This window comes from Ornithorhynchus anatinus, chromosome 2 (assembly GCF_004115215.2).
Source record: "Ornithorhynchus anatinus isolate Pmale09 chromosome 2, mOrnAna1.pri.v4, whole genome shotgun sequence".
NCBI classification, from domain to species: Eukaryota; Metazoa; Chordata; class Mammalia; order Monotremata; family Ornithorhynchidae; genus Ornithorhynchus; species Ornithorhynchus anatinus.
Genome location: NC_041729.1, coordinates 89095755 through 89116376, shown reverse-complemented (window position 1 = coordinate 89116376; position 20622 = coordinate 89095755). Strand labels below are relative to the sequence as shown.

The window sequence follows — 20622 nt, the reverse complement described above, 5'->3', positions numbered from 1 at the left end:
TTAGGATGGGTTCCTAAATCGGTTTAGCTTCAGTTTGGCAGTGGGAATGCTAGGAAATTCTCAACTGAAATCTTTTAAAATTACAATTACAATTTTGGGGGAATGAAGGGGTTAAGCCTAAATCGATATATAGTATTAATTTATATATATTTGGGAGGTAGAAATTAGAATCAATGGGATGGAATCCTCAAAATTCATGCCCTACTTATAAAGCTATTCAGTTTTTTTATTTTTATCTAGAAAATTTCAACTTCTCTCTGCCATCTGTTATCTTACAATGTGTTTTCCTTAGCCTTGGCCTTCTCCGGCCCCATCCGCTTTCTCTCGCTTTGGTTTCCTTTGTAATGTGCCGAATTGAATAGGGGGTTAAGGCACTACAGAATGTAGAGCAAGACTGGCAGCTTCATAGCCCATTCTACAATGGCACACCTGCATAGTGACATTTTAAACCTTCTTTTACCCAATGTGATTTTTTTTTTTCCCACCCGGCACGAGTCACTGGGCAGAATCTCTCCTAGGCTTCCAGGGTATCATCACCTTTCCGGTTCCTTCCTTCACTCTAAATAAGAGGTGGAGAAGAGCCTGTGTATAAACAACTGCAGCCCCTCAATGCTCCACGTCCCCTGTGCCTTTGCCTTTGAATCCCCCAAATGCCCACTGTCTCACATAAAACATCCCAAACTGAGCATTAGCATTCGGAGTTTTGCCACTTATTGGCTCGTCTTCTGATTCTGACTTGGAAGCTGGGGAAGGAAATGGAAGAAGTGGATTAGAGGCTCTGCAAATTAGCTCCCTGCCGTATCGATTTGTTGGTCTTATTTGCATGGGCCGTGGGTAACCGCTGACTGCAGAATTGCTAAAATCACACACTAATGGACTTGGCTTATAACAGCCAGAGGTTTAACATTCAACTGCTCGTAGTGAAGGAGGAAAGGCCATAAGTAGCGTCAGGCCTTGCAAACAGTGACCACAGCCACAGACCTGCAAATAGGCTATTAGCATTTTCTCGTCGTACCAAAGACTGAGAATACAGTCTTGCAACTCCTTCACGTTGTTAGAATCGGCTCCATCCGAAACTTGATTTTGCACGGGAAAGAACAGCAGTGGAGATGTGGTGCCAGTTGACTGAAGTTGGTCTCGCTCGATGCCCTCTGCGCTTTTTAGCTGGGTGAGGAGTGGCGGATGGTGATCCTCTTTTACCTTCCCATCTTCTGTATCAAGCCTGCCCTGCTTTGCTTCAAAATGCTTCTCCCTCAACTGCTAAACTGAGGGAGAGAACACACACAAACACACACACGCAGAGAAAACACCCCACCCACACTTGTAAGCAGCACCACTCTGCTGTGCCAGGGCAGCGTTAGTCAGTAAACGAGGGCCAAGTGTGCAGGGAAAGGAGACATGAAGCAGCGTGGCCTAGTGGAAAAAGCACAGGCCTGACCGAGCACCTGGGTCCTAATCCCAGTTCTGCCACTTGCCCGCTGTGTGACCTTGGGCAAGTCCCTTAACTTCTCTGTGCCTCAGTTTTCTCACCTGAAAAACGGCAATGCAAAGCCTAGTCTCCCTCCTACTTAGACTGTGAGCCCGTATAGGACAGGGACTATGTCTGATCCATTTATCTTGTATCCGCCCCGGTGCTTAATACAGTGCTTTGTACCTACTAAAAACTTAACACACATCATTATTATTATTATTGCCCTTATGTTGAGCTCTGTCACATTAGGCAGTATGAAATTCTATCTCTCACAGTGATCTGGCAATGGGAAATTTTGAGTTCTGCAATAACAAAATATTTCATGTGAGGGCGTGTATACATATATTCCTGTCAAGACGAAACTCACGGGAGGGTGCAGAATCACTTCCATAGTGGAATAGGCCCTCGTTTGGTATTTTGGGGGAAGGAACAAGAATCGTCACCAGTTGTTCCTTTGAAAATCCAGCTTCTCTTTAAAAAGAAAGAAAAAAGGAACCTAACCCCGTGGTAAAAGTAAAAATGAGCTGACATTACTGCCTCCTTTCTGTATCTCCTCAGAGAAAATGATTTCAGGTGGATCATCATAAATCATCCGCCCACCACCTTGATTGCTCTTACAGTAATTGGCTTCAGGTATGGTTTGCTACTGATCAGTAGTATTTATTGAGTGTTTATTCTGTGCAGGGCTTTGGAGAGAGTACAATAGAATTAGAAGATACCATCCCCTTCCTAAGGGAGGTTTTATCTAGTAGGAGAGAGAACACATAATGCATTTCAAATAAGACTTAGAAGACAATGGATTGTGGATGTTAAATGTTTAAAAGGTGGAGTAGTAAACTGATGGGTGCAGAAGGGAGAAGCAGTTTAGCCTAATGGAAAAAATACACAACTGGGAGTCAGGAGACGTGGGTTCTAAACTTGGCTGCACCACTTTCTGATCGTGTGACCTTGGAGATGTCACTTAACCTTTTTTTTGTTATGGTATTTAAGCACTTACTATATGTCAGGCACTCTACTATGCACTGGGATAGAGACAAGCTTGTCACTTTGGACACGGCCCCTGTCCCGCAGAGGGCTCACAGTCTTCATCCCCATTTTACATATGAGGTAACCGAGGCCCAGAGAAGTGAAGCGGCTCGCCCAAGGTCACACAGCAGATAAGTGGTAGAGTTGGGATTAGAAAGCTTCGGCTTTAAGGTGCTCACCTTGATCTCTCTCTCTCTCTCTCTCCAAACTTTTAATATCGGTTCTGCCTCTTCTATGGACTGTGGGATGGGGACTGTGGTCGTCCCGACTGTTGTATCCTCCCCAGCGCTTCGAACAGGGCTCGACACATGGTAAACACTTTATAAATGCCACAGTTTTTAATTATTATTCCCTAACTTCTCCGATTTCCTACTGCATCCCAACCCACACACTCTGCTCCTCTAACACCAACCTGTTCACTGTACTTTGGTCTTGTCTATCCCCCAGTGCCGTCGTAGCCATGTTCTCCCTTGGGTGTGGAACTCTCTCCCAGTTCATATTTGATAGTCCATCAATCTCCCCACCTTCAAAACCCTCCCAATATCACATCTCCTCTGAGAGGCCTTACCAACCTAAGCCCTATATTTCCCATATCCACCCACCCTTCAGCTCAACTATGAACTTGGCTCTGAACCCCGTAAGCATTTTGATACTCCCCCCAGCCCCACAACGCTTATGTGAATATTCTTATGCTCTACTATTTCTCCAATCCCTAATCCATTTTAATGTCTCTCTCCCACTAAAGACTTTTATCTGCTTGAGGGCAGGGATTGAGTCTACCAACTGTATTGCATTGCACTCTCCTAAGCACTTAGTTCTATGCTCCGCACACAGCAAACACTCATTAAATCCGTTGACTAATTGGTGTTGTCTACAGTGATGGGAAGTGCGGAAGGAGGCGGTGGTAAACCACTTCCATTTTTTTACCAAGATAACTCTATGGATATAACACCAGAATGATTGCAGATGGAGAGCGGGCCGTTCTGGGGAGAGATGTGTCCGTGGTGTCACCGTGGGTCGGAAACAACTCGAAACAACTCGACAAGGCAAGACAGTGATGGAAAAAGATGGGGGAAGACAAAAGGCTGGGGATGGGAAGATGTCACCGGGCAGAACCAGCCACGGGGTAACTCGTGAGTTTATGGATCGGGGGGTTGGAAATGGACTCACAACTCTGGAGTGAGCTTATTGAGATGATAGCACGAAGAATCCGTGATAGGTTATCCTCAGGAGCAAAGCTATTCCTAGGCTACTAAGTATACTTACCCAGCAAGGAGCCCACCTCTCTCCAGGGCTATTTTTCAAATCGCCCTGGCATGGGCGACCTTTCGAATCGCCCCAACCCTCAAGTTCCCAAGGTGGAATATTCACTTCTCGTACACCAGCGAGGAGGGCTCATCGGTCACTCGACACCACAGAGGATTAGACAGAGTGGGTGACCCTGACTCTAGATAGAGGAAACTCACCATGTCTTTGCGGCAGATTTCCAACTTACTATCAAGAGTTCGTGGTGACCCCTTCCCAGATATACCTTGCTATTTCCCTATCCTCTGTCCTTTCACTGGCCACATTTGGAGGGAAAAAAATAGTGCGACAAGACCCATTGCAATTTTCTCATTCCAGTTCTAATTATTTCAGCCTTTCTGCTCAGCTAGCCCTCCAGGGTTGTTAGCACCAGGAGCTGTGGGTTTGTGTTTGTTGAGCTAACTGCTTCCTATCCCTCACTGCCAGCCCTCCTGGCGTTAGTGAGCTAAGCTTGTTAGCCTGGCCAAGGCCTGACCTGTCACAGAAGACGAGTTCTATTTTGGATATGTTTATTTTGAAGATGACGTCGTCCACTTGGGTTTGCTGAACCAGTTGTGGACTTGGGACACTCCTTTGTTCAGTGCAACTACTGTGCTTGTATGATGGCCTTAACGGTGTTGGGTTAGTATTTTGGTAACTACGGCTCAATAATAGCAAGGAAGGGATCATCAGGTGGTCTGTCTGATTTAGAATACAATGAACTGAGCTCTCACCATACCCAGAACTTGGCTCTTTTCAATCCCTGTTTCCCCATTTGTACAAATTGTGGCATGCTGGCAAGCTATCTCTTCTCCTGGGTGCCTGCAGGAATAAATCATTAAGATTTCATCGGATTTTGCCTCAAATGTAGGGAGAAGTCGGTGTATTGATAGACGTGGAAAGAAATTAAGTGGTCAGCAAGACTTTCCACCTCAGAGGAGTCTGATTTTTGAAGCAGGACTATCAAAATCCTGTGTATTAGATTGTTAGGATGCTATTGAAACTCAAATTTAAAAATTTTTCACTGTATTATATCCAGATTGGGAATAATGAAGTAACGGTATTTATTAACTATAGTAAGCACGCAGACCCCTCTCAGTCGCATCTGGAGAGTTTCCATTGTTCTATCAGTCTCGACTTTGGGAGGGAGAGTCAAGCAGAGGTCTACCCATTCCATTCCTAGCCTGGGCAGTGGCTAGCGAGTGGAAGGCAATCTGCCACAAGTCAAAACTCACCCGTGCTGGGCAGCAGCGGCAGGAGAGAGTTGAGGGCAGAGACTCAAGTTTACTGCGCGGAAGGAGGCAGTGGTAAATCACATCCGTCTTTTTACGGAGAAAACTCTCTGGATACCCTAACAAAACGATTGCAGATGGAAAGCGGGCCATTCTGGGAGAAGTATGTCCACGGTGTCGCTACGGGTCGGAAATGACTCGACGGCGTAAGACAAGACAAAGCGCACGGAAGAGTACTGTAGAGCTGATAGATTCGATCCCTGCCTTCAGGGAGCTTGCAATCGAAGGTTGATGGCTACGTGAGCAGGGTTAGATCACTGTAGAGCAATTGCCAGAAGTATTTCCTCGTGCATTTAGAGCCACATCAAATGAATAGGGCTTTAGCAGCTGAAGAAGCACCTTTAACAAAGCTAAACAACATTCTGAAGTTATAAAAGGGAGTTAGTCAGCAAAGCAAAAATAGCCTCCTGCCAAATCGAGAAAGGGTGTACATTACTGAGTTCCAGGAACAGCCTCTTAACAGTAGACACTTTATCAGATCTACTCTGAAACAGCTTTTCACATGTGACTACCGGGGGACTATAATAAAAAAAAAATAAACACTGCCCAGACAAATGCTTAAAAGAACAATTTATAAAATACTGGCTTTGATTCCATCTTTGTTATATTAAGTTGTTTTTTTCAATTCATGAGATTTTAAGAATTTTTTTTGGCGGGGGGGCGGTGGTGAGGAGAAGGGAGGGAGGCCAGAATCCAGTGAGGGGGAAACCTTCAACAAGATAACTGGACTTTTCTCCTGATATTTAGGGTTGGTAAGATATTTAACAATTACTAACCTCAAAGAAAAGCGGGATTCCGGGCAGGAGGTTGAACAGAGTCAGAAAGAACTCAAGAGATGAAGACATTGTCCCTCTGGTCAGAATTGTTCTCCTGATCTGATTCAAAGTACCTTTCCATGCTAGATTGAAGAAAGTTCCAGCAGAGGGATTATCCTCTCTCAGGCGGTCATCGATTAATGCTCTAACCTTCCCTGCTTAAAGCAGCCTTGAGGCCGCCTTGGACTTGCCTGGGTGCCAGTTGCAGTCTTCGATTCTCAGTATTGCAGAAGTCTGGCCAAGTCATCATTTCTGGACCACATTGCATTCGAGTTGGCTTGGGGTAAAAATAGACCAAATGGAAGAACATTCAACAGAATTACATAAGAACTAGAATGACATTTCAGAATATTGGAAATTCCAAGTGGTACATAATCCAGTTCATCCAGTTCCCAAACTTAAACTACTCTTAGAACTAAATTAAGCTAGTTTTAGCTTTATTGTTATGCTAAATTTTGTGAAAAAGCAGACGTGAATCCCCAAGAGACATAAATCGTGTGGTCAGGCTGGTTAGAATTGAGTGAATCTCAATTTATCTTCCAGTCAATCAATCAATCATATTTATTGAGCACTTACTGTATGCAGAGCACTGTGCTAAGTACTCAGGAGACCGTGATTCACTAAAGGCTGGTAGTTGCTTTTTAACAGACTTTTACTTGTGCATTTTGGGGCCTGGGAGAGGGTCCAATTTAGGGAGAGGTTGGCTGAGTGGAAAGAGCGTGGACCTGGGAGTAAGAGGACCTAAGTTCTAACTCTGCCACTGGTCTGCTGTGTGATTTGGTCAAATCAGTTAACTTCTCTGTGCCTCAGTTTCTTCATCCGCAAAATGGGGGCTCATTACCTGTTCTCCCTCCTACTTAGACTGTGAGCTCCATGAGGGACCCGATTATCTTGTACCTACCTCAGTGCTTGACAGACAGTGAGCACTTAAGAAATACCATCATTATAATAATGATTGTGGCATTTGTTAAGCTCTTAGTATGTGTCAAGCATTGTTCTAAACCCTGGGTTAGAAACAAGCTGATCAGGTTGGACACAGTGCCTGTCTCACATGGGGCTCACAGTCTCAATCCCCATTTTACAGATCACTGAGGCACAGAGACGTTAAGTTACTTGCCCAAGGTCACACAGCAGACAAGCGGAGGGATTAGAACCTAGATCCTTCTGTCTCCCGGGCCCCGGGCTCTATCCACTAGGCCAGATCATTATTAATGCCAACAGTCTCCTGCTATCCCGCTTTCTTGTGCACACTTCTATTTGAATGGTGTTCACTCCTCCTCCTCTTCGCTCTTAGCTCTCCCTGCACACTGTCCCCTGAAGTGGCAGCGTGTTCAAATTCGAGAGGGTGATTTGTGTGTACTGGCAACAAAAGACGTTTGCCACCTCACTGCATCTCCTAGGGAATGACAAAGAACAAATGTGGTGTCTCATGTATGTCTTATCTCTAGAACACAGCATCCTCAGGAGGAGAAAGAAATCAGAAAACATGTTCAGTGGAGTTGAAAATTTGGGAAGCAAATGTATCTTGAAGCCGCATGGACTAGTGGAAGGAGAATGGGCTTGGGAGTCGGGGAACCTGGGTTCTAATTTTGGCTTTGCCAATCGTCGGCTGTGTGATCTAGGGCAAGTCATTTAATGTCTCTGGACCTCAAATTCCTCATCGGTAAAACGGGGATTCAATACCTGGTCTCCCTCCTACTTAGACGATGAGCCCCATGTGGGGTAGGGATTGTGTCCAATTGGATTAACTTGTATCTACCTCAGCACTTAATGCTTGACACACATGGTATGCACTTAACAACTACCATAATAATAAGTATTATTATTGTACAATGAAAAGCAGCGGGGCCAAGGGGAAAGAGTGTGGGCCAAGGAATCTGAGGACCTAATTCTAATATCAGCTCTGCCATTTGCCTGCTGTGTGGCCTCGGGCAAATCACTTCATTTCTCTGTGCCTCAGTTACCTTATCTGTAAAATGGAGATTAAGACTGCGAGCACCGAGTAGAAGAGGAACTGTGTCCATCCTGGTTATCTTGTTTCTACTCCAGTGCTAGTACAGTGCCTGGCACATAGTAAGCATTTAACAAATGCCATTTAAAAAAACCAAAAGAACATCTTGTCCTGCCATAGAATTATTGCCTGGCACACAGTAAGCATTTAAATAATACCATTTAAAAAAAAAAGCAAGCATCTTGCCCTCCCGCAATAGAATTATTACTGGGTCATACAGTTCAAGATATCAATTCATTGGTACAAGAGAAAAAAGCCCAGTTTTCCAGAAGTGGAGGAAACACAGAGCTCCAAAGACTGTCTACCTAAGGGGGAGGTCTTTGAAGGATAACCAGATTTTACTGATATTGCAACAGTTTCATCTAGACTTGCATTCCCCAGAAAGACTGTGTTCCACAGGAGGTATAATACTTCTCCAGCAAAGAACCTCTGAAAGAAAAAAAGAGAGAGAAGTAGAGTAAGGGGAGCATAGTAGAGAATTCACCAAGTGGAAGTCACCTTTAGGAAAAAAAAAATACTCCAGAGAGGAAGAGGAATATGATTTTTCTTTCCCTCTGGAGCTTCCATCAGAGATTTTGGGGGCAGTTTGCACTTTGTGGACAGAAAACTTTTCTACCGGCTGTTATATTGTACTTTACCAAGTGCTAAATACAGTGGTCTGCACACAGTAGACACTCAAATACAGTTGATTTTTGCTGGAACTATATTGAGAAGAATTTAACTAGCAGTGAAACAGCATACGAGTAGGCCTTATCCCTTAGAGTGCAGTGATTACTGGGAAGCAGTGTGGCTTAGTGGAAAGAGCACAGGCTCGTTAGTCGGAGGACTTGGGTTCTAATCCTAGCACAACCACTTGTCTGCTATATTACCTTGGGCAAATCACTTCACTACTGTGCGCCTCAAATACCTCATCTGTAAAATGGGGATTAAGACAGTGAGCCCTCTGTGGGACATGGACTGTGTTCAACCTGATTATGTTGCATCTACCCCGGTACTTGGTGCCTGGCACATAGTAAGTGCTTAACATATACCATTAAAAAAAAATGGGAACAGCTTTGTCAAAAATACTAGAGTATACACTTCACCAGATCATTCCTGGCTATGTTGCATTGCACACAACCATTGCTTAAGTGGAACTGGACACTCTCTAGTGATGCCCATGGTGGCTGCCACTCTGGAGAGCAGAAAATCAATCCATTTCACCAAGGTTCGAAGACTGTGGTGTGAGATTGCCTTGCCTCTATGCCAGACAAGGAAATATTTCCCAGGCCCTCATTTCTGGATTTTCCCCCAACCCCAAATCAACTAGATTGGCATGGCATCCCTGCTCGGTTGAGTCTTTTACTTTTCAGTCCACACACCCGAAGGACACATTGGTTCCTTACAGATTAGAAAAGAGAATCCATCAGCCTCTTTTAATTTATTTTAAAGAACGAATCATTTGAAGGGTTTTTGTAATCGGTTGCCCGAAATGTCCAAGATATTGTCTAAAGAAATATCGTGCACATCCTTTCAAATGGTCTATTAAGGCACATCCCATCAAATGTAAAGCTTTTAAAATTACCTCTCCCTATCTCTGTCACCGATGATGTGCATTAGAAGATAGTTCTTTCCTCTGGGGACTTTAAACAAAGCTATTGCTCCAGGATTGTTCAGTGGTCATTACTTTCATTTTAAAGTATATTCCTTTTTATGAGAAAACATAAGAACACAAGCAATGACATGCTCAGACCAGCTAATGCTCCCTGCACCCTAATATTTTGTCTCCAATGGGGACCAAGCGGATGCAGTGAGGAGTCATCTTTTTCAACATCCTTAGGACTGTACCATCTGATGTCATTAACTTTTCCTCCGGCAATGCATTATGGAAGTCTCGTCCGTGATTTTTTTTTTAATGGTATTTGATAAGCGTTTACTATATGCCAGGCACTGTATTGAGCGCTAGGATAGACACAAGTTAATCAGATTGGAGACAGTCCATGTCTCACAAGGGGTTTACAGTCGTAATCCCCCATTTTACAGGTGAGCTAACTGAGACACAGAGAAGTTAAGTGAATTGCCCAAATCTACACAGCAGACAAATGGTGGAGCTGGGATTAGAACCAGGTCCTTCTGACTTCCAGACCTGTGCTCTATCCACTTGTCCACACTGCTTCTCAGTTGCTTATCACAACCTGAATTTTAAGGGTGAGCATAAAGTCTGGAAAATGTTATTTTTTGGTTAGCTGTTAGATCACTTCATATCTGCATTCTTTTCTCCAATTCTGAGTTTTCTTTTATTTTTTATTTTTGTTCTCTTTCAGGGAACAAAGGACATGGGGAGGAATTAATGCCCCATAATTAATGCTTCAAGGGTGGTTCCCAAACCCTTGAAGAAATATCAGGGAAAGAGTCATTAGTGTGTTCTCAGAAACTACTTCAGGGGAGCTCTTTTAATTCTGAGAGAGGAGCAAAAAGAGCCATTAAACCTCCAGCCAGAGCAACCTCTGGCGTGGAGATCTTTTATACATGCATAGTAAGTGGAGCCCAGTGAAGACTATAGGGATGTCAGTGGATAACACATTAATTTGGAATATAGACTCTCTTACAGGACAGCTGCATGGAAATTAAAATAATAAAAGTTCAAACTGTCCCTGTGGGGTTAAAGAGAAATCTATCAGTCTCCCTTTCCCTTCAAAGATAGACAGCTTAAAGAGGCAAGCATCACTGGCGGGGGGGAATAATGTGGCATAATTTATACAAGATCATATCAAGTATCCAGGTTGCTGCGACACGGAAATTGGTACTGTTTTAACTTTCGAATGACTACTGAAAGAAGGGGGAAAAAAAACCCCAGACCTTTCCTTGTACTTGGAAGGATAATGATATTTTTGATGAAGTTGGAAAGGCAGGATAATTTATGATTCTTAACTACTTGGGAATGGGATTTTTTTTAATGACTGGCACTGCTATAAATGATGGTTGGTGGAAAAAATACATTTGGTCAGCGTATTTTCTAGATATCAAATTCAAGTAGACAGGTAAGGCCGTCTTTCTGAAGAATTTCCCAGATTTATACCAAAAGGCAAACAGGTACAGCCTCATTTCAAAGAAATTTAGAGAAGCCGCATGGCCTAGTTGAAAGAGCAAGGGCCTGGGAGTCAGAGGACCTGGGTTCTAATCCCAGCTCTGCCACTTGTCTGTCCCTCAGTTACCTCCTCTGTAAAATGGGAATTAAGACTCTGAGCCCCAAGTGGGTCATGGACTTATTATCTTGTAACTCTCCTGTGTCTAGTAGAATTACTAGTCTACAATTAATGCTATTGTACTTGTCTGTCTGTCTCCCCCGATTAGACTGTAAGCCCGTCAGTGGGCAGGGACTGTATCTGTTACCGATTTGTACATTCCAAGAGCTCAGTACAGTGCTCTGCACATAGTAAGCGCTCAGTAAATACTATTGAATGAATGAATACCTGGCATATAGTAAGCACTTAACAAATAACATTTTAAAAAAAAGGACTCAATATCTACCGTCCTAAATGAGGGTCATCTCTTAGCTTCATATCCAGAGGGCATCTTTCTCAGCCTCTTCTCCTAAAACGTAGCATATTTGCCACACTCCACTTCCTTGTTCACCTCGCTCTACAGCCTTACGGCAATTTTGTCTCAACCTTTCTGGAATTTAATAAATGAATAACTGAGTGGGTCATTACGTTATGAAACAGATCATTAACTGTGGGTAGTGGTTCACTGACCCTCCCATAACATGAGAAAGGTAACGGTCTAGCAGCTATTTTCAGCCAGCTAGGACATTTTTGCCAGCAGAACCTCACTGGATTTTCTATGGTTCTTGTTAGGTGCTTAATATGTATCAAGCACTGTTCTCAGTGCTGAGGTAGGTACAAGACTCATTTGTACATATTTTTATTACCCTATTTATTTTGTTAATGAGGTGTACATCCCCTTGATTTTATTTATTGCGATTAAGTTGTCTTATTTTTGTCTGTCTGTGTCCCCCGATTAATAATAATAACGTTGGTATTTAAGCGCTTACTATGTGCCAAGCACTATTATAAGCGCTGGGGTAGACACAGGGGAATCGGGTTGTCCCACGTGGGGCTCACAGTCTTAATCCCCATTTTCCAGATGAGGTCACTGAGGCACCGAGAAGTGAAGGGACTTGCCCAAAGTCACACAGCTGACAAGTGGCCGAGCTGGGATACGAACCCATGACCTCTGACTCCAAAGCCCGTGCTCTTTCCACTGAGCCATGCTGCTTCTCTGACTGTAAGCCCATCAACGGGCAGGGATTGTCTCTATCTGTGGCCGAATTGTCCATTCCAAGCGCTTAGTACAGTGCTCTGCACATACTAAGCGCTCAATAAATACTACTGAAGGTTGGACACAGTCTTGGCTCCACATGGGGCTCACCCTCTTCATCCCCATTTTTTACAGATGAAGTAACCGAGGCACAGAGAAGCTAAGTGACTTGCCCGAGGTCACACAGCAGACCTGTGGCAGATCCAGGATTAGAACCCAGGTGCTCCCGCCTCTATCCACACAAGGGTTTCAAAATCAAACTAGTACAGCTCACCCACAGGCCCATAGTCCACCGGGTGTTTTGTGTTATTCCTCTCCCTCCTTCCCTCTCTCCAACACTGAGTGTATATTGGCCCCTCAATCAATAAGAAGATTATCTTCCTCACAGTACTGGGAGTCACTGGGACCAATCAATCAATCAATGGTATTTAAGTGCTTACCAAGTGCAGAGCACTGTACTAAGCGATTGGGAGAGTACAATAGAGCAGAATTAGCAGATATGTTCCCTGCCCATAATGAGTTTACAAACTCTTCCACCTATGTCACACACCACACCCACCTGAGTTGAGAGCTGTTAATAATAATGTTGGTATTTGTTAAGCGCTTACTATGTGCAGAGCACTGTTCTAAGCGCTGGGGTAGATACAGGGTAATCAGGTTGTCCCACGTGAGGCTCACAGTTAATCCCCATTTGACAGATGAGGTAACTGAGGCACAGAGAAGTGAAGTGACTTGCCCACAGTCACACAGCTACTAGGCACCCCATTCTCCACCCTTAATCACGGTATGTGGGTGTTTATTGTTTCCTAAAGCTAAACCTCCTTTTTCCCCAAGTTTTCGTATATTATTTTAAAATCCAAGCATATATACACGGAATCTCCAGACTGCAAGATCAAGGTGAACGGGGAACGTGTCTACCGGCTCTGTTATATCGTGCTCTTCTAATACAGTACGGTGTTCTGAACACAGAAAGCGCTCGAATCTATCAGTTGTATCTGAGCTTATTCTTGGGGAAGAGGGGAAATTGAATATGTTCTGCTTTTTCTGCAAGTTCTCTTTTGGATAGGTGATTTTAGGGCACACTCAATCTATGTGAGAATATTGCATTTGTAGACAGATGTTTGTTCTAAATTAGTTAGGTGGGGAGGGAGTGATGAGTGGAGTCCATGAACAATTTGGGGGCTGAGAGAAGTTTTAGATGGCAAGTGATTTATTTTTTTTTTTAAGAATGATGTGTAAAACTGCCTTAAAACCACAGGTGAGTTGGTGGATAAATCTGACATTTAAATTTATCTTATGAGTTGGTGAATAAATCTGACATTAAAATTTATCTTCTCAAAATGTGAATGAATTCATTCATTGAAACTCCTTCCACGCTTTACTGAATATTAAGTTGTCCCCCATTCAGGGTTTAATGGTAAATCAGAGAGAGAGAGAGGAGCCTTATTAAGAGCCATCCTTCAAAGCGATTTTCCAAATATATTACTTCTCTCCTCTAGAGACCAACCAGGAAGCAATTGATTTTGGAAGAGGAGTTGCCTCTCGTTAAATCCTCTGATCCTTGAATCCAACACAATGCTCTGGGAGCAGTTGGAAACCTTCCACAATGAGGTACTCCCATGTACAGAGCTTCTCTTCTGAATTTTCGAAGGCCAAGGGGTCCAATAACGTAACCCACCCTATTCCAGAAAATAGTTCCATAACACTCTCTCCATCCTAGCCACTGTGCCGCTTCTCGTGGCTCAGTGGAAAGAGCCCGGGCTTTGGAGTCGGAGGTCATGGGTTCGAATCCCGGCTCTGCCACTTGGCAGCTGTGTGACTGTGGGCAAGTCACTTCACTTCTCTGAGCCTCAGTTACCTCATCTGTAAAATGGGGATTAAGACTGTGAGCCTCACGTGGGACAACCTGATTACCCTCTATCTACCCCAGCGCTTAGAACAGTGCTCTGCACATAGTAAGTGCTTAACAAACACCAGCATTATTATTGTCACTGATAAATTAGTTGAAAATGACTTAACTTGCGAGTTCTTAGGCTTTCGCGAATACCACGTCTCACTGGGAAGGGACGACTTTAATTTTCTTCCCTGATTTCATACTGTCTCGACAGGATTTACGCCAGAATTTACAGTGCTTTTGATTCCTAGTTAGCTAGAAAAATGACATCTGAGAAAATGTTCTGTAGGGTAAAGGTGAAGGGGCAAAAGTGTTGTACTATGTAATGTTGGTATTTGTTAAGCGCTTACTATGTGCCGAGCACTGTTCTAAGCACTGGGGTAGACATAGGGGAATCAGGTTGTCCCACGTGGGGCTCACAGTTAATCCCCATTTTACAGATGAGGGAACTGAGGCACAGAGAAGTGAAGTGACTCGCCCACAGTCACACAGCTGACAAGTGGCAGAGCCGGGAGTCGAACTCATGACCTCTAACTCCGAAGCGCTTAGTACAGTGCTTAGCACACAGTAAGCACTCAATAAATACGATCAAATGAATAAATATGCATGGCCTCCCGTTGCTTCATGTAGGTTTTCCCAGCGGGTCTGGGAGATCTGTATGCTTTATGATTCGTGAGAGGGTTTTTACTGGCTTTACTTTTAGGGGCAATAGCATTAGCTTTTAAACATGAATAATCCGGCCAAGTCAAATTGTTTATCTCTGTTCTATCCAGGCTTAGCAGTGAAATAAAAGTGTTTCCTTCTTGGGTCAGTGTCTCATTTGGAGTGTACACTGAGGTGTATAAGGACTAATCAAGGCTGTATCGACCTTGCCATCACTGTATACTTAGCAATGTATTAAGCACCTGGGGAGATGATGATGTTGGTATTTGTTAAGCGCTTACTATGTGTCAAGCATTGTTCTAAGCGCTGGGGTAGATACAAGGTAACCAGGTTGTCCCACGTGGGGCTCACAGTCTTAATCCCCACTTTGCACATGAGGTAACTGAGGCACAGAGAAGTGAAATGACTTGCCCAAGGTCAAACAGCAGACAAGTGGCGGAGGCAGGATTAGCACTCACGTCCTCTGTACAGGGATGCTAGCAGACACAGGTTTTCCAGTAGCCCGGCTTAGTCAAAGCAGCAATTTGAAGTGAAGAGGACAAGATTAAATCCTGTCTCTTCAGCGGCTTCTGAGACTCTATGAATAAGCCATTCAACCTTTCTACTTACAGATCGTAGTTTGCTCAGATGCAGTAGTGACTCCGTCAGCGAAGGCTCACTCTGGGCAGAGAAAACCAGCCATTGAAAATGATTTTTAAAGGTTTGTAATTTAAGAAGCACAATGGAAATTTGATTCCCATCTGTTATTTTCAGTCAGCATTTCCGGGCTTAAACTGGCCCTCTGACTTTGCCCTCCAGAGGCCCGATAACGAGTTTTGTGTTCGGGAGTGCTTCAAATTCACGTCCCGCTCTTGCAGTCTCCTAATTCCGGAGTCGGGTCCAATAACCACACCTCAAACCAGAGCTTTTATCTATTCAGGACTGATAGCTGGGGAGACAGTGTGGTCTAGTAGAGCATAGGTCTGGGAGGCAGGGTTTCTAGGTTCTAGCCTAGGTACAGTCTCTGCCACTAGACCTTGGGCAAGTCACTTAGCTTCTGTGCCTTTGTTTCCTCTTCTGCCTAATGAGGATAAAAGGCCAGCTCTCACCCCTTTTAGACTGTGAGCCCCATATGGGACTGAGACTGTGTCCCATCTAATTATCTCGTATTTACACCAGAACCAGTCCAACGTCTGGTACGGTATTTAAGTGCTTATTATGTGTCAGGCACCGTTGGAAGCACTGGTGTAGAGTGAAGTGTGAGGGCTGAGCTGTAGTAGATCAGTGGAGTGGAGTAGGATGAGTCGAGCTGATTGAGTGCTTTAATGGTAAGGAGTTTCTGTTAGATGCTGAGGAGGATGGGCAACGAGTGGAGGTTCCTGAGAAGTGGGGAGACACGGACTGAACTTATTTTTGGAAAACGATCCATGCAGCAGAGTGAAGTATGGATTGGAGTGGGGAGAGACAGGAGGTCAGCGAGGAGACAGATGCAGTAGTCAAAGCGGGATAGGGAAAGTGCTTGGATCAGCATGGTAGCAGGAGGGAGAGGAAAGAGCAGATTTTAGCAAAGTTATGAAAGTAGAACTGACAGGATTTGGTGACAGATTGACTCTGTGGGAGTAATGCGAGAGATGAATCGAGGAAAATGCCAAGGTTACAGACACAGGAGGTAGGATAGAGATACGTACGGTGATGGGAGGGCAGAGTTTGGGTGGGGAAAATGAGGCGTTCTGTTCTGGACACGTTTGAGTTGTCAGTGGGATATTTAGGTAGAGATGTCCTGAAGGCAGGAGGGGAAACGCGAGATTGCGGGGAAGGCGAGAGATCGGAGTTGGAGATGTAGATTTGGGAATCAGGTGCCTAGATGTGGGAGTTGAAGCCGTGGGAATGAATGTCTTTTTCCAAGAGAGTGAGCGTAAATGGAGAATAGAAAGGGACCTAGAATTGAGCCTTGAGGGACCCCCACTGTCAGAGGGTGGGAGGCAGAGGAGGAGCCACTGAGAGAAACTGAGAAGGAACTTTCAGAGGGCTAGGAGGAGAACCAAGAGATTGCTAGTGAATAATAACAATAATAATGTTGGTACTTGTTAAGCGCTTACTATGTGCAGAGCACTGTTCTAAACGCTGGGGTAGATACAGGGTAATCGGGTTGTCCCGCGTGAGGCTCACAGTTAAACCCCATTTTCCAGATGAGGTAACTGAGGCACAGAGAAGTGAAGTGACTTGCCCACGGTCACACAGCTGCCAAGTGGCAGAGCCGGGAGTCGAACTCATGACCTCTGACTCCGAAGCCCAGGCTCTTTCCACTGAGCCACGCTGCCAAGCTTGGATAAAGTTTCGAGGATTAAGGAGTCGCCTAAAGTGTCAAAGGCAGCTGAGAGGTCTAGGAGGTAGGGGCCATCAGATTTGGTGAGAAGGCCGTCGCTGGTTACCCTAGAGAGGGCTGTTGCCATGGAACGGAGGGGGTGGAAGCCAGATTGGCAGGGATCGAGGAGTGAGTCGGAGGAGAGGAAGTGGAGATGGTGGGTGTGAACATCTCTCTCAAGATGTCTGGAGAGGAATAGGATGGAGATGGGGTGATAACTGGAGGTAGCTATAGGGTCAAGGGAGGGGTTTTTTTCAGGCTAGGGGATACATAAGCACGTTTCAAAGCAGTGGGGAAGAAGCCACTGGAAAGCAAACAATTGAAGATGACGAGGAGAAAGAAGGAGGGAAGGAGCGAGTGTTTTAAAAAGGTATGAAGGGATGGGGTCAGAAGCACAAGTGGAGGGAGTGGATTTAGAGAGGAGGTGAGAAATCTCTTCTTGAGTTACTGCAGGGAATATAGGGAGAGTCGAAGAGGATAAGACGGGGAGAGGAGCAGGGGAGTTTAGGGAAATCACCTCTGATGGTTTCACGTGGCTCAGTGGAAAGAGCCCGGGCTTGGGAGCCAGGGGTCATGGGTTTGAATCCTGCCTCTGCCACTTGTCAGCTGTGTGGCCGTGGGCAAGTCACTTAACTTCTCTGTGCCTCAGTGACCTCATCTGTAAAATGGGGATTAACTGTGAGCCTCAAGTGGGACAACCTGATTACCCTGTAGTGCTTAGAACAGTGCTCTGCACAGAGTAAGCGCTTAACAAATACCAACATTATTATTATTTTGCTGATGAAGTATGTGGCTAGATCGTCAGGGGAAAGAGATGGTAGGAGTTAGGGGGACCGGAGGTTTGAGGAGGGAGTTAAATGGCTGGGACGGCTAGTGAAGGCGGTGAGTGTGGGAGTGAAATAGGAAGGAGAAACATTGTTGTCGGCAGAAGAAAGGACTCCGTGGACATTATTTGATCTCAGTGTACCAAAAGGGACTGGTTCCATTAGATAATTCAAGGCTGGCGATGTGTGAATATCCCTACGAACACTTGCTGCTGTGGGGACAATAGCGGCCACGTTACCACACCCAGTGAATAGGTCTCTCAGAAATGCCGGGTGGCTGCTCGCCAGGTATTCCGATCTAGTTATTGACCTTGGGCAGTACTCGGCTCTTCTCTGCAGAGCAAAAAGCTTTCAGTGTCATCTAAAGGCGTCATTGCAGTAAATAATCCGTCCTTTTATTTTCTCAAAAAGTAATTTTTCCTCAAAGATTCTAAGATTCCTAGAGTGTGTATGTGCACATAATTTATTATTTTTATAGCAGGGAGATATATTTTTTCTACATGACCATAGATGGGCTCACATCACTTTTAAATTGATTGAGCAGTGTACTCTCCAGTGTGCAAAACCAGGCTATTTGGTCATTTTTGGTTACCAACATTATTCCCCAACATGGCTTTACCATTTTTCAGAAAACAAATTATCAAAATTCATGCTGCCTATTTAAACCAGAGCTCACTTAAAGCTTATATTCGCTACCGGGGCTCCAACTATCATGAAGCTACAAGGCAAAATGGATAGAGCACGAGCCTCGGAGTCAGACGATCATGAGTTCTAATTCCAACTCCACCACTTGTCTGCTGTGTGACCTGGGGCAAGTCACTTCACTTCTCTGTGCCTCAGTTACCTCATCTATAAAATGGGAATTTGAGACCGTGAGCCCCATGTGGGCCAGGAACTGTGTCCAACCTGATTTGCTCGTATCCACCCCAGCGCTTAGTACAGTGCCTGGCACATAGTAAGCGCTTAATAGATACCAGAATTATTATTATTGTTATCTCTACACAGATGATCCCCAAATCTACATCTCCAGCTCTCCTTCTTTGCAATCCTGTATTTCCTCCTGCCTTTAGGACATCTCTACTTGGATGTCCTGCTGAAAACCTAAAACTTAACACGTCCAAAACAGAACTTCTCATTCTCCCAAGGAACGCTGTCCTCCCTCTAATTGTCCCATCACTGTAGACAGCACCACCATCCTCCCTGTCTCACGAAGCCACAATCTTGATACCGTAGACAATTTGGGTTCGTGGAGGTATAAAACTGAATGGAACCGTTCTTAAATTGATAGTTCACAAATGAACCCTACCCCAAAATTTTGTTAATGTGCTTATGTTTCAAAAACTTGCAAAATCAAAAACAAATAAACTGCTTTTTAACGAGAACAGAGAAGCAGCGTGGCCTATTGGAAAGAGGATGAGCCTGCGAGTCAAAGGACCTAAATTTAATCCCATCTCTGCCATGAGTTTGCTGTGCGACCTTGGAAGTCACTTCACTTCTCTGTGCCTCAGTTATCTCATCTGTAAAATGGGGATTAGAACTGTGAGCCCTAGGGGGGACATGGACTGTGTCCAACCTCATTGGCGTTTATCTATCCCAGTGCTTAGCTCAGTTCCTGCCACATGGTAAGCACTTCTAAACAGATACCATGAAAAAATCAATCAGTGGTATTTATTGAGCACTTACTACTGTATGCAGAGCGGAGCTGGTAGACACATGTTCTTCCCCTTGACTCTATTTATCGCCATTGTTCTCGTCTGTTCCTCTCCCCCGATTAGACCGTAAGCCCGTCAAACGGCAGGGACCGTCTCTATCTGTTGCCGACTTGTTCATTCCAAGCGCTTAGTCCAGTGCTCTGCACATAGTAAGCGCTCAATAAATACTATTGAATGAATGAATGACTGAATCCCTGCCCATTAGGAACTTACAGTCTAGACGGGGAGATAGACATTAAAATAAGTGCTGTGGGGCTGAGGGTGGGGTGAATTAAGAGTACAAATCCAAGTGATGCAGATGGGAGAGAGAGTAGAGGAAGTAAGGACCTCGTTGGGGAAGGCCACTTGAAGAGATGTGAATTCAATAAGACTTTGAAGTTGGAGAGATCAGTCGTGTCTCAGGTGTGAAGGGGAAAGAAGTCCAGACAAGTGGCAGAGAAGGGATTAGAACCCTTGTCCTGTGACTCCCAATACCGTGATATTGCCACAAGGCCCTGCTGCTTCTTCTAGATCCTGGAAATTTTGTGGAGAGAAAATGAGCAGGGTTTGGAGGCAGACTGATTATAATAACAATGATGATGGTATTTATTAAGCACTTACTATGTGTCAGGCACTATACTAAGCACTGGGGTGGATACAAGCAAATTGAGTCGGACACGGTCCCTGTCCCACGTGGGGGCTCACCGTCTCAATCCCCATCTTACAGATGAGGTAACTTAGGCACAGAGAAGGGAAGTGACTTGCCCAAGGCCACAAAGCAGACAAGTGGTGGAGCCAGGATTAGAACCCATGCCCTTCTGACTCCCGGGCCTATATTCTATCCACTATGCCGTGCTGCTGCTTCAGATTTAGTGCCACACACTCAGTAGGTACTCAAATAATACCATTATTCCTACTTCAACTCTTGATGTCTTAGTTTTCCCATCCATAAAATGGGAATAAGAAACTGGCTCTCCCACTCCTTGGATTATGGGATGGAGACTGGGA

At 44.6% G+C, this 20622-nt stretch overlaps 1 non-coding gene across 1 annotated transcript; it reads left to right on the top strand.

Moving 5' to 3' along the window:
* Positions 1–4870: 4870 nt before the first annotated feature.
* Positions 4871–5006, top strand: LOC114809691. Its single transcript, XR_003757468.1, has one exon. It is a non-coding gene; the product is annotated as a small nucleolar RNA SNORA7 (small nucleolar RNA).
* Positions 5007–20622: the final 15616 nt, after the last annotated feature.